Here is a 14721-nt window from a genome sequence, read left to right as displayed (position 1 = left end):
ACGAAAAAAAGAAGGTACCCAACGACCACAATGTTAGAACATTTCAACAATCAGCATGGTGGTGAAGCTGGAAGATATATACTTAATATCTTGTTGTCTAAGAAAGACTTTGTGACAGTTTTGAAGCCTTTATTAGAAGCTTCTTATCAGCTGGCATATTTGTGTGCTTGGAAAAATAAGTCATACAATAGCTGAGGAATTGGTAAAACCCTATGCATTGGAAATTGTGAAAATTGTATTAGATTCCGATGCACATAAGAAAATTCAGCAGATCCCACGATCAAATTATGTGATCTGATCGCTCGTTGAAGATATCAGTCAGTATATTTTACTGCAAGTAGTACAGATATTAAAGAGCCAGTCCTCTGAAAGTTGAGTGTTCAATTGGACAAGTCAACTGATGTTGATAATTGCAATCAGCTATTAATATTTGTGTGATATATAAAGGAAAGGGAGATTTTGGAAGAATTGTTATTTTGTGAGCATTTGGGGTTGATGGCAAAAAGAAGTGATGTTTTCAATCTCATTAAAGGTTTGTGTGTGTTTTTTTGAAACATCAAACACCAATAGATGTAATAGGCTCAATTTACACTGATGGTGTCCCTGCGATGTTAGACAAAAACTCTGGATTTTTTGCATATATGAAGAAACAAGTACCACAAGTTACAATAAAACATTGCATGCTGCACCGCCATGCACCTGCATCAAAAACTTTGCCGGAGAAGTTAAAACAACACATAGCTACTGCAGTTAATGTGGTACAAATTATATCCAAGGATGGGTGCTTATTATTATTGAAATGTGCGAGGAAAAAAAGTTTTTTACTAATCAAAATTGTAATTTAGTTAAAGACTTTGAAAGAAGAGATGCAATACTTTGACTGGCTTACTTAGCAGATATATTCATTCACCTGAATAAACTAAATATATCAATGCAAGGATATGGTAAGAACACAATAACAGCTACTGAAAAATTATCTGCTTTTATTGAAAAACTAAAGAATATGTTGAGTTGAAAACTGCAGTTTCACAAACTTTCCCTTACTTGATGAAATCGTTCTGGAAAATGAGAAAATCACAATTTTTCCTGAACTTATAATACATTTGCAACAATTGAGTGCATCTTTTCAGGGATATTTTTCCATGGAAGATATTGGCAAGGAGCAGAGATAGATACAGTACTGGATCCATTTCTTTTTGACCTTAATTTTATAGATGACAGAAATTTAATAAAGACTATCTTATTGAAACATGAGACAATTTGAAAAATTGGACTTAGAACAATTCTGGTGTGCTCATTTAGAACCATTCCCATAAGTGCTGAAGTCAGCATTGCAGACACTTCTATCATTTGGTATCACCTATCTGTGTGAAATGGGATTTTAATCACTTTTGCATATAAAAACAAAAAACAGGAATCACATAAATGCAAATGATGACATATGTGTTGTTCTTTCAAAAACCCCACTTTCAAAATAAACGACAACAAATTAGCCACTAAAAACTGAGACATTATTTTAATTTTATGTCAATACATTTGTGTATTTGTTTTTCAGTAAATAAATTATTTTGCAATTAATGTAATTTTCTAAAAAAAATAAATTGGAACACATTTTCAAGGGGGTGTGAGAATGTATTTTGAGATTCAATAGGGTGCCAACCACTAAAACGGTTAAGAACCTCTGAGTTAGATGGTCATTATTTCCTTGTTGGCAAAGTTGGTGCCTGGGTGTGTCATGGAGCAACATTTAAAAGTGGTATCCTCACATGAAGTTTTCAGTAGCACAGCCTACTTTACCTTCACAGGTTTCTACCTTTTCTTTCTATGCTTTCTATCCTTTCCTTTAAAGGTAACTGGCCTCTATCAGTAGGCCAGTTACCTTAAAGCACTTGTTTGCTGATAATTTACAGTCTGGTTGAAAATCAGAAAAACTTGTTATTTCATAGTTGGGCTTTTTAAGCATTCAGAACTGGTACTCATGAAGCAGTCAATAAATGAAAGAGAGGCGAAATACCTGATCCCATCCACATGACCTAAGCGCTTCCAGGCCTTTGACAAGGAAGGCTACATCACCCAAATAGGCGGACAAAAGAAGCCACTTGTTTGCAAATGTGCAATTAGAGATGATTTTATTATTTAAACAGGACTACAGTACAAAGGATTTCCTCTAAATAGGAAAGACTGTGAATAAGTGACACGTGCGTGCGTGACCTTGCTGAATCTGCTGCCCAAGTTCTAACTGTGATTAAAGGTCCCCTCCCCTTTTTACTTTTAAATCAATTTTGGTCTGGGCAGCCCTTCGAAAGGAGGATAGCTTTAAAATGGAGGGCTGTCTTCTAAAAGAAGAGTCTCTACAACTGCCCCATCTGTGCCTTCCAGCTTCTGGATTTTGACACACACCTCACCATCTCAGTGCCAGCAGAGCATCTGTTTCTCCTGAGCTTTGGGATGGAAGATAAGCAGATTGTATACGGTCTTCTAAGGCCTTTTGTGGAGCCACAGAAGGCCCTCATCATGAAGCCCAAAAAAAGCATTTCTGGCAAACAATAACAATTCACTTCCTGAAATTTCTAAGAATGCAGTTCTGTTAAATACTATTTTGGGTTTTTCTTCATCTTGTTTCACCTGAAATAGGGTGTTTTAAAGTAAACTACAAATGATCACGCAACCACTTCCATTTTTGTCTGAAGGGATGGGTACCGGGGCCCCATTTATGAGTGGAAAATGGGGAGGGTGCAGCCCACAGATTCCCCAGTTGCCTGCCCCATCTTAGGTAGATGGTATTGTGTAGCAGTTTCACTTAGTGGTAGGCATGACCCAAGATGTTTTGTTGTCTAGAGAGGAACAGCAAATATCCCTGCTAGTCAAGGTACATTTTACCCAATCTGGCATCAAAAGCAGAAGATCTGGAAGCACATTTCCTCCACTGTGGCAATAAGTACACAAGCATAATAAATAAAGGTTGTAGCTGTGCACAAATTTACATTGGAGTACAACCCATTGAATTAAGTGTGTCTTAGTTCTCAAGAGACCTGCATGGATGACACTATAAATAATTAACAATCTCTTGCCCTTCAATAAACGCAAAATTAATTCAATCAGTGTCAAAAAGAACAAGGAAGGTGTTGTTGATACTGATTTCTGTACACAGAGGTAGTGACATGCAAAAACCTCCCTCATTGTTCAAGTGTATAAATGCTGCTGGGGAGGAAGGTTTAAAAAGGTTAGGATTAGAGGAATAGTTAAGAATACATAAAGGATCTGTAGCAATTAAAGTCAGAAATGAGTTTTTGTGGTATAAAGGGAAAATATGCAAGATGCAGGAAGTGGCTAATTTGGTTTCATGAAAGATAGTTCCAAGTTTGTTGCTAAAAATGAACTTGCACTGGAAAGGAGAAGGTGGGTAGAAAAACAAGCAATAAATTATAGTCAGAGCTTGCAGGCTAAAGATAACAACCTTGAAAATGAACAAATGCCTCAGAATCAAAAGGAAACCAAGAAGCACTTCTAGAAGAAGCAGGTGGAAAAGGGAGGCTGCCTGTAGTGTTTCTGAGCTCGCCCAGTTCTTACAATTTTGTTTTTACTTAAATTTTCAAAAGAAGATGGGATATAAACTCATAGAAACAATATCCATCTGTACAAAAGTAATAGTGGACTTCAAGTTCTCTTTTCTCCCTACTAAGTGAGCAACTAGGCGGGTGTTTATCCCACTGTTTGTGCTGTGTTTTTCACTGGGTATTTATTCTGTTAACTCAGACCTGGTCAAAGTGCAAAAGCAATCACAAAACCCTCATCGTCAAGCAGATTTGTCATTTAACGAGGTAATCGTTAAGCGAGGCACCACTGTAAAGTTGGTTTGGACCCCAAACACAGTTCAGATTTTTCATGTGCCCCCCCTATAGAAATTAATTGCCCACCCCTGTTAACTGCATGATGTTAGTACTAATTTCAAATAGTTCTGATCTTTTGGGGCATGCAGTATATTTTGTTCAGCTGGTGGGGCTTGTGTTTTTTGTGGTGTTTCCAGTTGCATTATTTTTTTTTTCACTTGTGGCTTAGGTGATTACTTAAATCAGTCTTTTAGGGCCATTGTTAGGCATGGCCAGATGACATCACTGGTGATGTACAGAATAGCTCCTAGTGCAGAAGTGAATTCCACTCTTTTTGCCTTATTTCTGCTTGCACTAATAAAGACTGCAACTGCAATGCAATTAGAAAACTATAAAAAAAATTCTTGTAGTTTAGCACTAAATGAATACAGTGCAAGTTCAAATGCTTACCATGTCTTGTCAGTTCAGCGCTGCTTCACTTGCTAAACATTTTTTTAAAATGAAAAGATTTGAATGCTGGCCAAACAGGGGAGGTAAGGGGGAGGTAATAATGGCAGAGAAGAGTGCGGGAGAAGAAGGACTGAGTAATATGTGTATACTTGAAACACACTTTTCTGGACATAACTAAACATTTCATTCTGAACAGGAACAGAGATTCAATTCCCAGATATAGAGAAATCTGCATCAACCTGGGACAGACTTCTCTGTGGTCACAACTTTATCGTTGTTTTGTCATGTCCTAAGAACTGGTGTAATGTCATCAATAAAGCATGAGTTTCTGTTACAAATATTGCATTGTCCAATAAATCATTAGCAGCACAGTCCTACACCTGTTTACCGAGAAACAGGTCCCATTGACTCTAGCAGGACTTAATAGAAGTGTATTGTTGTTTGTCCTTTACAGCTAGTCTAATCACCGCTTTGTCATTCTGCTGACCCATTTAAGTGACAGCTCACATGAATGGAAAATTTGTTTAAGTACTGAAAACTTTGAAATGAAGGCTCAGAAGATCATATAGGCTTTTGTGTGATCAGCAAAATCAGGTGAATATTTTAAAACCACATAGCAGCTGTGATCTTCCATTAATCTCTCATCAGAGATGAATACAAAAAACACAAGAGGAAAATCTCTTTTAAACAGGCATCTTTCTCAGTGCTTAAACACATCACTACCTTTCTATCTTGTCCTTTTCACCTACAGTAGTAAGACTCACCTTATAGGCATGCTGTGAAACCTGCTAAGCTTGTAATATTTGTGATTTTGAAAACTGTTACATGCTATATAATGTCTGTATAAGGCCAATTTCATTGCCTTTTTAATTTTATTTCTTGCTCTATCTAATGATGGATCATTTGATACACCTTTTTGATACATGAGGTTACTCCCACAAAAGAGCACCATCCCTAAAGTGAGTAGGCAAAGATTATCATGCAATGGGCTGCATGCAGAGCTTAGAGATGTAGCTTTTTCAGGGATGGGAGGGGGGACTGCAACAGCTACTAGAACCTATGGTGCAGGATTTTGGGAATTGTAGTCTAAGGTGCATCTTTCCCAAATATCTTTCAACATAATGCCATATTGGAGGAGAACAGATACAAATAAAATATCACCAAGTACTGCATGTAGCCCATCTCTGCAGCAATGTTGGATTTGGTTAATCTAGCCACCAAAACTTCCTGATACATCAAACTCTGTTTTAGGTGGCAGAAGCATACGAAAAGTAGTTGTTGCTTTTTACTAGATGTGAGTATATGTGACATTTCATCCTTTCATTATTAGAGAATTAGTTTGTGTATTCTTGCTAGGCTATTTTTCATGTCTTCCTAGAATTTGTAATCTGAATCTGAATCTTTGTTACCTATCAGAGACCAAGTTATCTGTTTCTAGGAAATAAGATAATCATGAATCACCCAGTGCTAATTACTTCAGGGACATTGTAACATGAAAAGGTATGAAGGGTGTAGGGAGAAGGAGTCTAGTTCAGTGGGGGAACATGTATCAAAAGAAGACATGGGGAAGAATATAAAAATGAATCAGAATATTCGTTAAATATCCCAGATTCATCAGATATTCATTGCTTCATATTCTTGAGGTCTAGAGACCCCAACGAATATGAAGCAATGAATATAACCCTTTTATATTTGTCCCTCCATTCCCTATCTGCTTATGCCCCTGTGGATCAGCTGTTCCTCGGGGCAGAAGCAGAGAGGGGTTTTCCTTTTCGGTGGCTTGCTAAAACCTGCCTGAAGGGAATCCCACTCCCCAGGGCTGGGGGATGGCTTGGTTCCCCTTTCCTCCTCTTCCTATGCCCACACAGCATAAGAAGAGGAGGGAAGGGATCAGAGGGATCCCCCAGCTGCTGCAGGATCACTTTGATCCCTGATTTCCCTCATCTTGCTATGCCCCACAGGGCTTAGCGAGAGGGGAAAAGGGATCAAAGGGATCCACCAGCCGTGGCTGCACAATTGCTTTGATCCTTGCTTTCCCTCCTCTTGCTGTGCTGCGCAAAGCATAGCAAGAGGAGGGGAAGGGAAAAAAAGCATGACCTGATGAATGACGAATTGATTAGTGGGTCGTCAAGTTTGAGGACCCACAAAACAAGACAAAGCCGTGCTTTGTCCCTATCTCTAATCACAAGGCATGGTGTAGGTCTCAGACTCAGTTCCTAGCATCTCTGCTTAAAGAGTTGAGAAGGACCTCTACCCCAGAGCTGAGAAAATGGCTGCAATGGACAATACTGAGTCTGAGCTAGCTGAAATGAAAATCTGGCTACATACTGTATGAGGGATTTTCTTCTGCTAAAACAAAACAGCTTTTACAGTGCGCTGTTTGTAAACAAGCAATATGTTATTATGAAATTGTCAAAAATGTACTCAAATCAATTATGAGGTTTGAGCTGGAAACATCTGCAGAAGCACGGCCACTTAAGCACATATTGCAAACTTGACAACAGGAATAGGTCATCAGGTCCAAATCCATTGTAAAGGCTGACAACAACAATTAGGTTTACATGACTATTCCTATACAATTCACTACCAATTCCTCTCCTTTCTGTTCACTCCAAACTGAGTAATTCAGATTCTTTCCCTGATGCAGCCATGCATGATGGATCTGCTAATGGTGGTTGCTTCACTAATGGGACCTCTTGGATCCAGTTTCATAGGATCTTAAGAATTTGTTCAGCTGGATCACACCAGAAGTCTCTCTTAGTCCAGTACTTACTTTTCAACACTGGCTAGAAACACCAAGGCTTATGGCTTTAATGCAACACCACAACCCACAAAGCTGCCAAGATGCAGCACTTCTTATATTCTTTTCTAAGTAACTATTTGCTGGTGCAATGGCTCATAGAATTGGGCCGCCAGCTAATGGAGTTAATTGATTGAACAAGAATGGTGAGCAGTGCGCGAGAACTACATTATTACAAAGAAAAGCAATTAGAATGGCAGTTTTAGAAGAGACACAAAAAAAATAATCACCCAGATAATTATTTTCCATTCACCTGTTAAAATTGGCTTCAGTGCCTAATAAAATCACAGAACAAATATTAAAGGAAGAGAAAAAAGAAATATCAATAAGCACACAAAGGAGAACAAAATATTGACTCGAAGAGAAGTGTTGGACAGAAAATAAATGTGATGGGTCCAATGAAACGTGAACTTCGTGGAGATTTTATACAATTTGTCACCAAAGAATTATTAATGATTAACATAAACTGGACTTGTTGGATGATAAGGACCCTCTATCTATGGATAAATGTCACTGTTGTTACTGCCAGGTAGTGGTTAGTCATCTAAGGAAATCATGTGGGGCATATTATGGGTAAAAAATATTCAGAAACGTCATGTCACGAAGCTGGTGGATCTACTAATTGGAGACTCTTCTGTAGTAGGGGAGTAGCATTTGTATTGTGACACAAGAGCAGATGGTTTGGCGGTTTTTGCTTCTCAACATTATTATAGTCTGAAGAATATCAAAGAGATGCAAGTTTACAGACTTTAATAGTGATCTTAGAACTGCAGAGATGGAAGAGACCCTATGGATCATCAAGTGTAACCTCTATCAAGGAAGCACAGTGCAGAATTGATCTCCCAACCTCTGACTCCATAGCCAGATACCTAAACCACTGAATTAGGTGTGGGCAACCTTGGTGACTTTGTGACAGAGGACCTTTTCCCATTGGCATTGCTCAAATCAATTTCCACAGGGCACCATTTTGTCCATTGTCTCCAGCAATGAAAGGTCTTTGGCTAAGTCTGTTGTGCCCCAGAGGAACAGAATAGCTATTACAGAACATTCCCTTAGAAACTTCTGTAGGATGCAGGTGTTCTGTGGCTAGGTCTGCTCAGCAGGAAATGCAGTCTGAGGGAAAGTTCCATGAAGATGAGAAGTCAGAAACCTAGTGGCATGATAAGCAAAGCATGGAAAGTAATGCTAAAGTGATTCCCGATACTCCATCCCAAGGGGGTAGCAATGAAGACAAGCAAGGAAAAAGTCCTGTTAGGACCTGAGTGTTCATTGGTATGCAACAGCACGAGGTGGAGGAAGGGAGCTATGAGTATCTGCAATATGTGACCATGTGGTATGGCTGTAGAAACCTGGAGAGAACAGGGTCAAGTTAGGGTTTGAACAGCCCTTCCTTATTCGTAGTAAGAAAACAATAATGAATAAACATGCTGGTAGACTCAGTTTTAAGCTGATAAACAAAACTAGATTGTCCAGGAAATGTTCTTGATGGAAGGAGAGCTGAACAACAATGGCCGACCCAAATTCTCTAAGGAACCAAAATCACCCCCTTTCTGATATAAAGACACAGTTATTGGTTTTGAACAAGATGGCAGGAAATTACTCATGACAAGACAACACCTGAGTAAAATAAAGGCAGCAGTAATTGTTTTGTGAAATGAAGTTTCTTACTTAACCTGATTTGATCTCTTTGGTTCAGTAATACATATGTGTACACCTCCATACTCTAAACTGGCATATATTAATTGAAGAAAAAGAAGAAAGAAAAGGAGGAGAATGGGAAAGACAAGCTTCTGGCAGGACTTCGGAACATGTTCTAGAAAATGGTTCCCAACCTTGGATATCCCAGGTGTTCTTGGACTCCAACTCCCAGAAACCTAGGTCAGCACAGCTGGTGGTGAAGACTTTGGGGAATTGCAGTCCAAGAACACCTTGGGGGCCACTGCTCTAGAAGACTGATTTTGCTGATTCTCCTTCTGGTTGCCCTCCCAGCCAAGATTTTTGTTGGAGCATTACTCTTTCCCTCTTATAGTATCTGGCATAGAGATCTGAATGGCATGCCCCAGGGCTCTGCAGGTGGACTGCACAACAAGAAAAAGGGCAGTTTGTTGCCATGATAGTTTTACAACATGTGGCAGAAGACTATCCCAGTTGTATGATTTGCTCCTTTCAATGTCCCCTTTCCCCCCTCCTTCCAGATCTCAATTGCCCCCCCCCCGCCACACTTTGTAGTGTTGTGCTGAATGTCTTCAGGAGTGACCTTATCATGAGGTATAGTGAGACAACAGATATCAGAGAGTAGGAAAGCCCACTGGCTGTTCCCCTGGAGTGTCACAGCCACACACACTCCTCTCTTTGGGATGTGTTGTGTCATGTCCTGCCACTTCTCCCAAATAGCCTGTTGCCTAAGCAGATGTTATCTCACCACCAGTGATGAAGTAAAATTCAGCTGCCAATCTGTTCGGCTTCCCTATGAAGACCAGGGAGGGAAAGCTGTCTTGTCTTTTGCCTCAGACAGCAAAAAGTCTTGTGCCGGCCTTGCATACAGTAGTGTAACCGTACATTTGGAGGTACAGTACAGGTGTTCATTGTGACAGTTTTCAAAGCAGCGTCCCTACTCCCCACCTGGGAGAGTACAAAAATGGAGACAGCTGAAGCTCTTTCTGAGGTACTGATCTTTGGTAAAGCTGTCAACTGTTAATTTTCTTATTAAGGCCAAACCATTCTTAGACTGTGCATTAAAACGGGGATAAGGTATAGTAACATAATATGCTGTTCCAGGGAAAATCTATTTCTCTCCCAGCTACGGTGAAGACTGCGGTCAAGCTCATAACAGAGAAATTTGAGATATTTGGCAGGTGGTGTCATAATCCCTGTTATGCAGAGAGCTCCGGGCTTTGACCCTGCCAGCACTGGTTCCACTACAATGCTGCCTTCATAACCCGTCAGTAAAACAAACATGGTGGTTCCATGACAGCAAAATTATGTTCTGTTAAATCGGAAATGGGAGAAGAAAAAATTCTGTGCTAAGACAGTCAGAGTCCGTTTACTACTTAAGGCATTCCTGCTGCTGAGGATGTACTATTTGGATTGTTTAGTGTCTTCAGATTGCATTGGGAGTCTTTTTCATGGTGATGGAGAGATTTCTGAGATTAAGGAAAATAAACTGGATTAGTATCCTGGAGCCAAAATGAAGGAGCAGAATAAAGAACAAGTAGTGAGGGAGGGTCTACAGATGACAAATGGGGAAAAACACAGAGATAAGGATTCTGTGGTCAGAACGCATACATTACACATCGAAGGAGCAGGATATTATCAGGAAAACCTCTATAACATTTTGCTGAGCTGCATTTGGAACAATTATTTCTTTTACATCACTTTCTGAGCAACTACGACAAGAATAGAGCCTTCGGACGCATATGACAGTCATGTGTGTCGATAAGAACTGTAGCACTTTTATCTCCCGAAACAGTAGTTGCTGTACCTCCTGAAGACATTCCCTGTCATTTGCTGGCGTCAATGACTTTCCCTCCAAGCAAGAGATGCAAGGACCTGGTTGGATGAGGGTGGTTTGGTCCTCTTTCTGACAAGACTCTCAAAGCAGCCACTGTTTGCACAGCTTGAAAGAATTGTATGGGAAGAGGTAGAATGGGAAACCAGGCTATTAAAATGATTTATAGGAAAATATTACACCCCAGTTCTGTTCTCCAGTTACATACACTACCTTTTCTTGTATGTTTTAGAAGAGGTAGCCATGTTAGTCTGTGCTAGCATGTCAGGCAAAAACAAACCAACAAATAATAATAATAAAAGACGACAAAAACATTGTGCCACCTTAAAGGCTAAAACTGCTATATTTTAATGTGAACTTCCATGGCCAGTCTGAAGAAGTGGACTCTTCCATGAAAGCTCTCATTAACATATAGCAGCTAGTCTTTAAGGTGCCACAATGTTTTCGTCTTCTTTATTTTTTTAAGTTTTGTTTTGTTTTTGCCTATCTTTGGCTGGTTCTTGTCATAAGGACACATCACACTGTTTGGATCAGTACACATACAGAAACACCTTTGCACCAAGCCAGTAACCCCGGCATCTACAAGGAATAGATGGAGATGGGTAGCCAAGTTTTAAAGCCATCTCAGTCAAGAGGTTCAAGGTAATTTTGCCTCCAGTCCTGTTTGCCAGAGATATTTCTTCCCATGTGGAGAACTAAAGCAATTCCCTGAGATTTCAGCTTGTATCCTGAGACTTGGCAACAGTACGCCCACTCAGTGGTGATTGACATCCTGCTGCTGCTGCTTACTACTGCTGCTAACTAAGTCCACCAGGTACCAGCATTGGAGGAAGGAGCCTACTAGAGCCAGTTGCCCAAAGTTCATTTCCAACCAGATCCTGGCCCTATTTCTGCCTATTTAGTGATTTCTATTTCCCAAGCTATTCATGGAAGACCTACTGATACTATGTGCACAGATTTCTCTAACAATGAGTTCTTCGTGTGTGTGAAGTCAAACTATACAATATAAAATGCAAAACCGTGTATTGCAACTATACATTACAAACAGTGCATCATTAGAAGAGGGAATTCCTCAAACACTGAAAGCCTCTGCTTGCTGCAGCAGGCATCTCCCGTAGTTTGTACAGGAGCTGAGTGCCTTCTTCATCTGCAAATATGATTCTTCAGTAAGATGATCTGCAGAAATCACTTAAAGAGTTCCACTTGACACGATGCTATCTGCAATTTATAGTTTGAACCTAGGATTATATGACCCTAGGATTTTGCTGAGGCTGATTTGTTTCTCAGGTTGTAGGCAGCGTTAACTGCTGCCGTGCTAACCATGCTCCCATTATACCAAACAGATGCATAGACTTTAATACTCGAACTAGGGAGGTTCTGAGCAAAGTGGTCTGACCATTCCTGATTGAAATGACAATTGCTTGTATCCAAGTTGAAGGCAGTTCATGTATACAAATCAGGATGCAAGGCCCACAGCCAAGCATTATCATCATAGGGAGGTTCCATAATACCACAGAATTTTTTATTCCTGGAGTTGAATGTTTTAATGAAGATGTCCCTTGTTGGAAGGGAAAAACAACAGCAATGCTCTTGATTTAGCAATGGTTGACATTTTTGTAGAATCCACACAGAAAATTGAAGACATTATGATCAATATCTTTACCTGCGGTTATCATCAAATGGGAACATCTTCTGGGTCTGGAAGAAGTCAAAATCATAAGCCAGATATCCTACTGATATTTTCTGCACACAGAGGGCTATTTTCAAAAGCACTTATTGCATGACCTGGGTTGCCCACAGCAACCATTTACACAACTGGGGTAATTGCATGATGGACCAGACACCTGAGTGAAGCAGCTACCATCACTTGTACGACACTGACTAATCTTTTGCAGTTGAATAGGGAGAAAAGGATTTTGGCTATATTTGCCTTCAACATAAACAGAATACTGGGGCCAACTAAACTTGGAGGTGACCATCTGCTTGTTCACTGGACCTCTAAATCCTGTAATACCCCAAGTTTAGATTAAGTAAAAAATCTGTGTTCAGTAATAGGGGAGGGGGGAGATGAGAAGAAATCGAAGTAAAGTGATTAAGATGTGGGAATAATCACATGTATTGTATGGTATGGTTCTCTTCCCCATCTCATTGTTTTGCCTTAACTACTAATACTCTGATTTAATGCCTTCTGTCTCTTCCACCAACACTGTATGTTTAAAACCTGGATGTCTTAGTGTTTCCTCCTTTTGCCCGAAAGATGACAAATAGCTGACATATTCTGTAAGTGGCTTAACCTAGTTCTAGCAGATTACTGTTCAATAAATGCTAAATAATTGATTGCTTTAATAGTCAGATATAACATTAAGATAATCAGCATCTGAATTAGAAGAATTGTAGATTTTTGTCCCTGGCTTTACAATATGTCTGTATGCAAGAAGTTTTTAAAAGTTAGGGTGAGATCCCAGTAAAGCCCCATCATAACCACTAGTAATCTGTAATCCAGTATTTTGTTTCATTAAAGCAGATATGAAATCATTCTCCTTTTAGTGCTGTACAAGTACTGTGGGAGTTGCTTTAGTTGTTTAATGAGAATTGCACTTAGTTTTCTTCTAAAGTGGAACAGAATAGTATGCAAACTGAAATGTCAAATATGATGGCAACCAGGAAACGGGCAACAACCCACAACACAACTCCTATTTTTCAGATTTTCAGGGACTCAACAATTGAGGGTAAGGTGCTCAAGAGGATGATAGTGATTCAGTTTTAGTCATTTGTGGGGGATGTTGCTCATATTCCAGACTGGTTATGGTCCAGTTAAAGGATGGAATTGGCCTTAGTCACCATGGATGATGAGATGTGGGAGAAGAACAGAGTAGTGCTGTGAAAATGCTTGTCTGTTCACTTGTTCTCAATGAGGCAAACTGTCTCATTATGTTGAAACAATCTGTCAGGACTTTATTAACCCCCACGTGTTTATCTCTCACCTCCAGCTTTGAGACAATAAGTGGATGGGGGGGGGTTCCCAGTTTCTGCCAATTTGTTTGCACAGATGGAGTGTTTTTTCCCTTCCCAGCAAGCAAAGAAGGACTGGCTGACTGATCAGAAATATACCAAGAGATCAGCCAGTGCTTTGCATTTTAAAAGCCCATGCAACAAGGCAGCATTTATCTTACTTTAGCTACACACTTATGAAACTGGCTGGATCAGACTGAGGTGCACAAACACACACAATTAGAGCAACAGCTTTGTCCCTGTTCTACTCCACGGCAGAATATGGTAGTGCCGTATAGTATAAATCCACACATGCTGAACAAGTGGAGGTAACTCTTAATCAAGCAGGATTGTGACTGGCTGCCTGAAACCTACCCCCCCCCTTTGAAAAAGTCCATTTCTTTGGCTTTCATTGGCCCCCAGAAGTATATATGTTGTTGAATGTATGAATGCTGAAGAGTATCTCTCACCAGGAAAAGACTCTAGCTGGACCATCTGGAAGTAGGAAGATCAAAGGATAATCAAGTATTTGGATACATGACAAATTTTCTGTGACTGTGGAGAAATTCAATCAGTGCAGCACTTATATGCATGCACTTTGTGCACTACCATGCCTACAAAAGAACATCTAACAGGTGGCCAAGATAACACTATTGAAGTAGCCTGCTTCCAGTAAAAAAATAGTCTGATTATCATAGCATTTTAATTTGTTTTTAATTTTACCTATATTTGTAAATATATCCATAATTTTAAATTGTGCAACATTCTGATATGAATAAAGGAAGAAAGCTACACATTTTGTGCTGAATGTGGTAACTTTTTTTTCAGACAAGGAATAAAACTTGGTCACTTGACAAGCAAGAATTCTACATCCTTAGAATGGAGTGTGCATTGCTTTTACTCAAATCCGAGAGTCGCTTTTAGATGCCATTGCCTAAGAACTAGTTTTAGATGTCTGTAATACTGCTATATGACGTTCTGTACAGAACAGAACCAGGATACTTCCTGGAATGTCTCCTGAATACCAAACTACCATGCTATTATGATCTTTAGGGGGCTCCTGTTGTCCAGACTAGAGATGGGGATGACTCACCATGTTGGTGAGTCATCCCACTTCGTGAGTCGTCAAAAGTTGACGACTC

This window comes from Pogona vitticeps, chromosome 5 (assembly GCF_051106095.1).
Source record: "Pogona vitticeps strain Pit_001003342236 chromosome 5, PviZW2.1, whole genome shotgun sequence".
Lineage (NCBI taxonomy): Eukaryota > Metazoa > Chordata > Lepidosauria > Squamata > Agamidae > Pogona > Pogona vitticeps.
Note: the sequence above shows the minus strand (reverse complement) of the source record.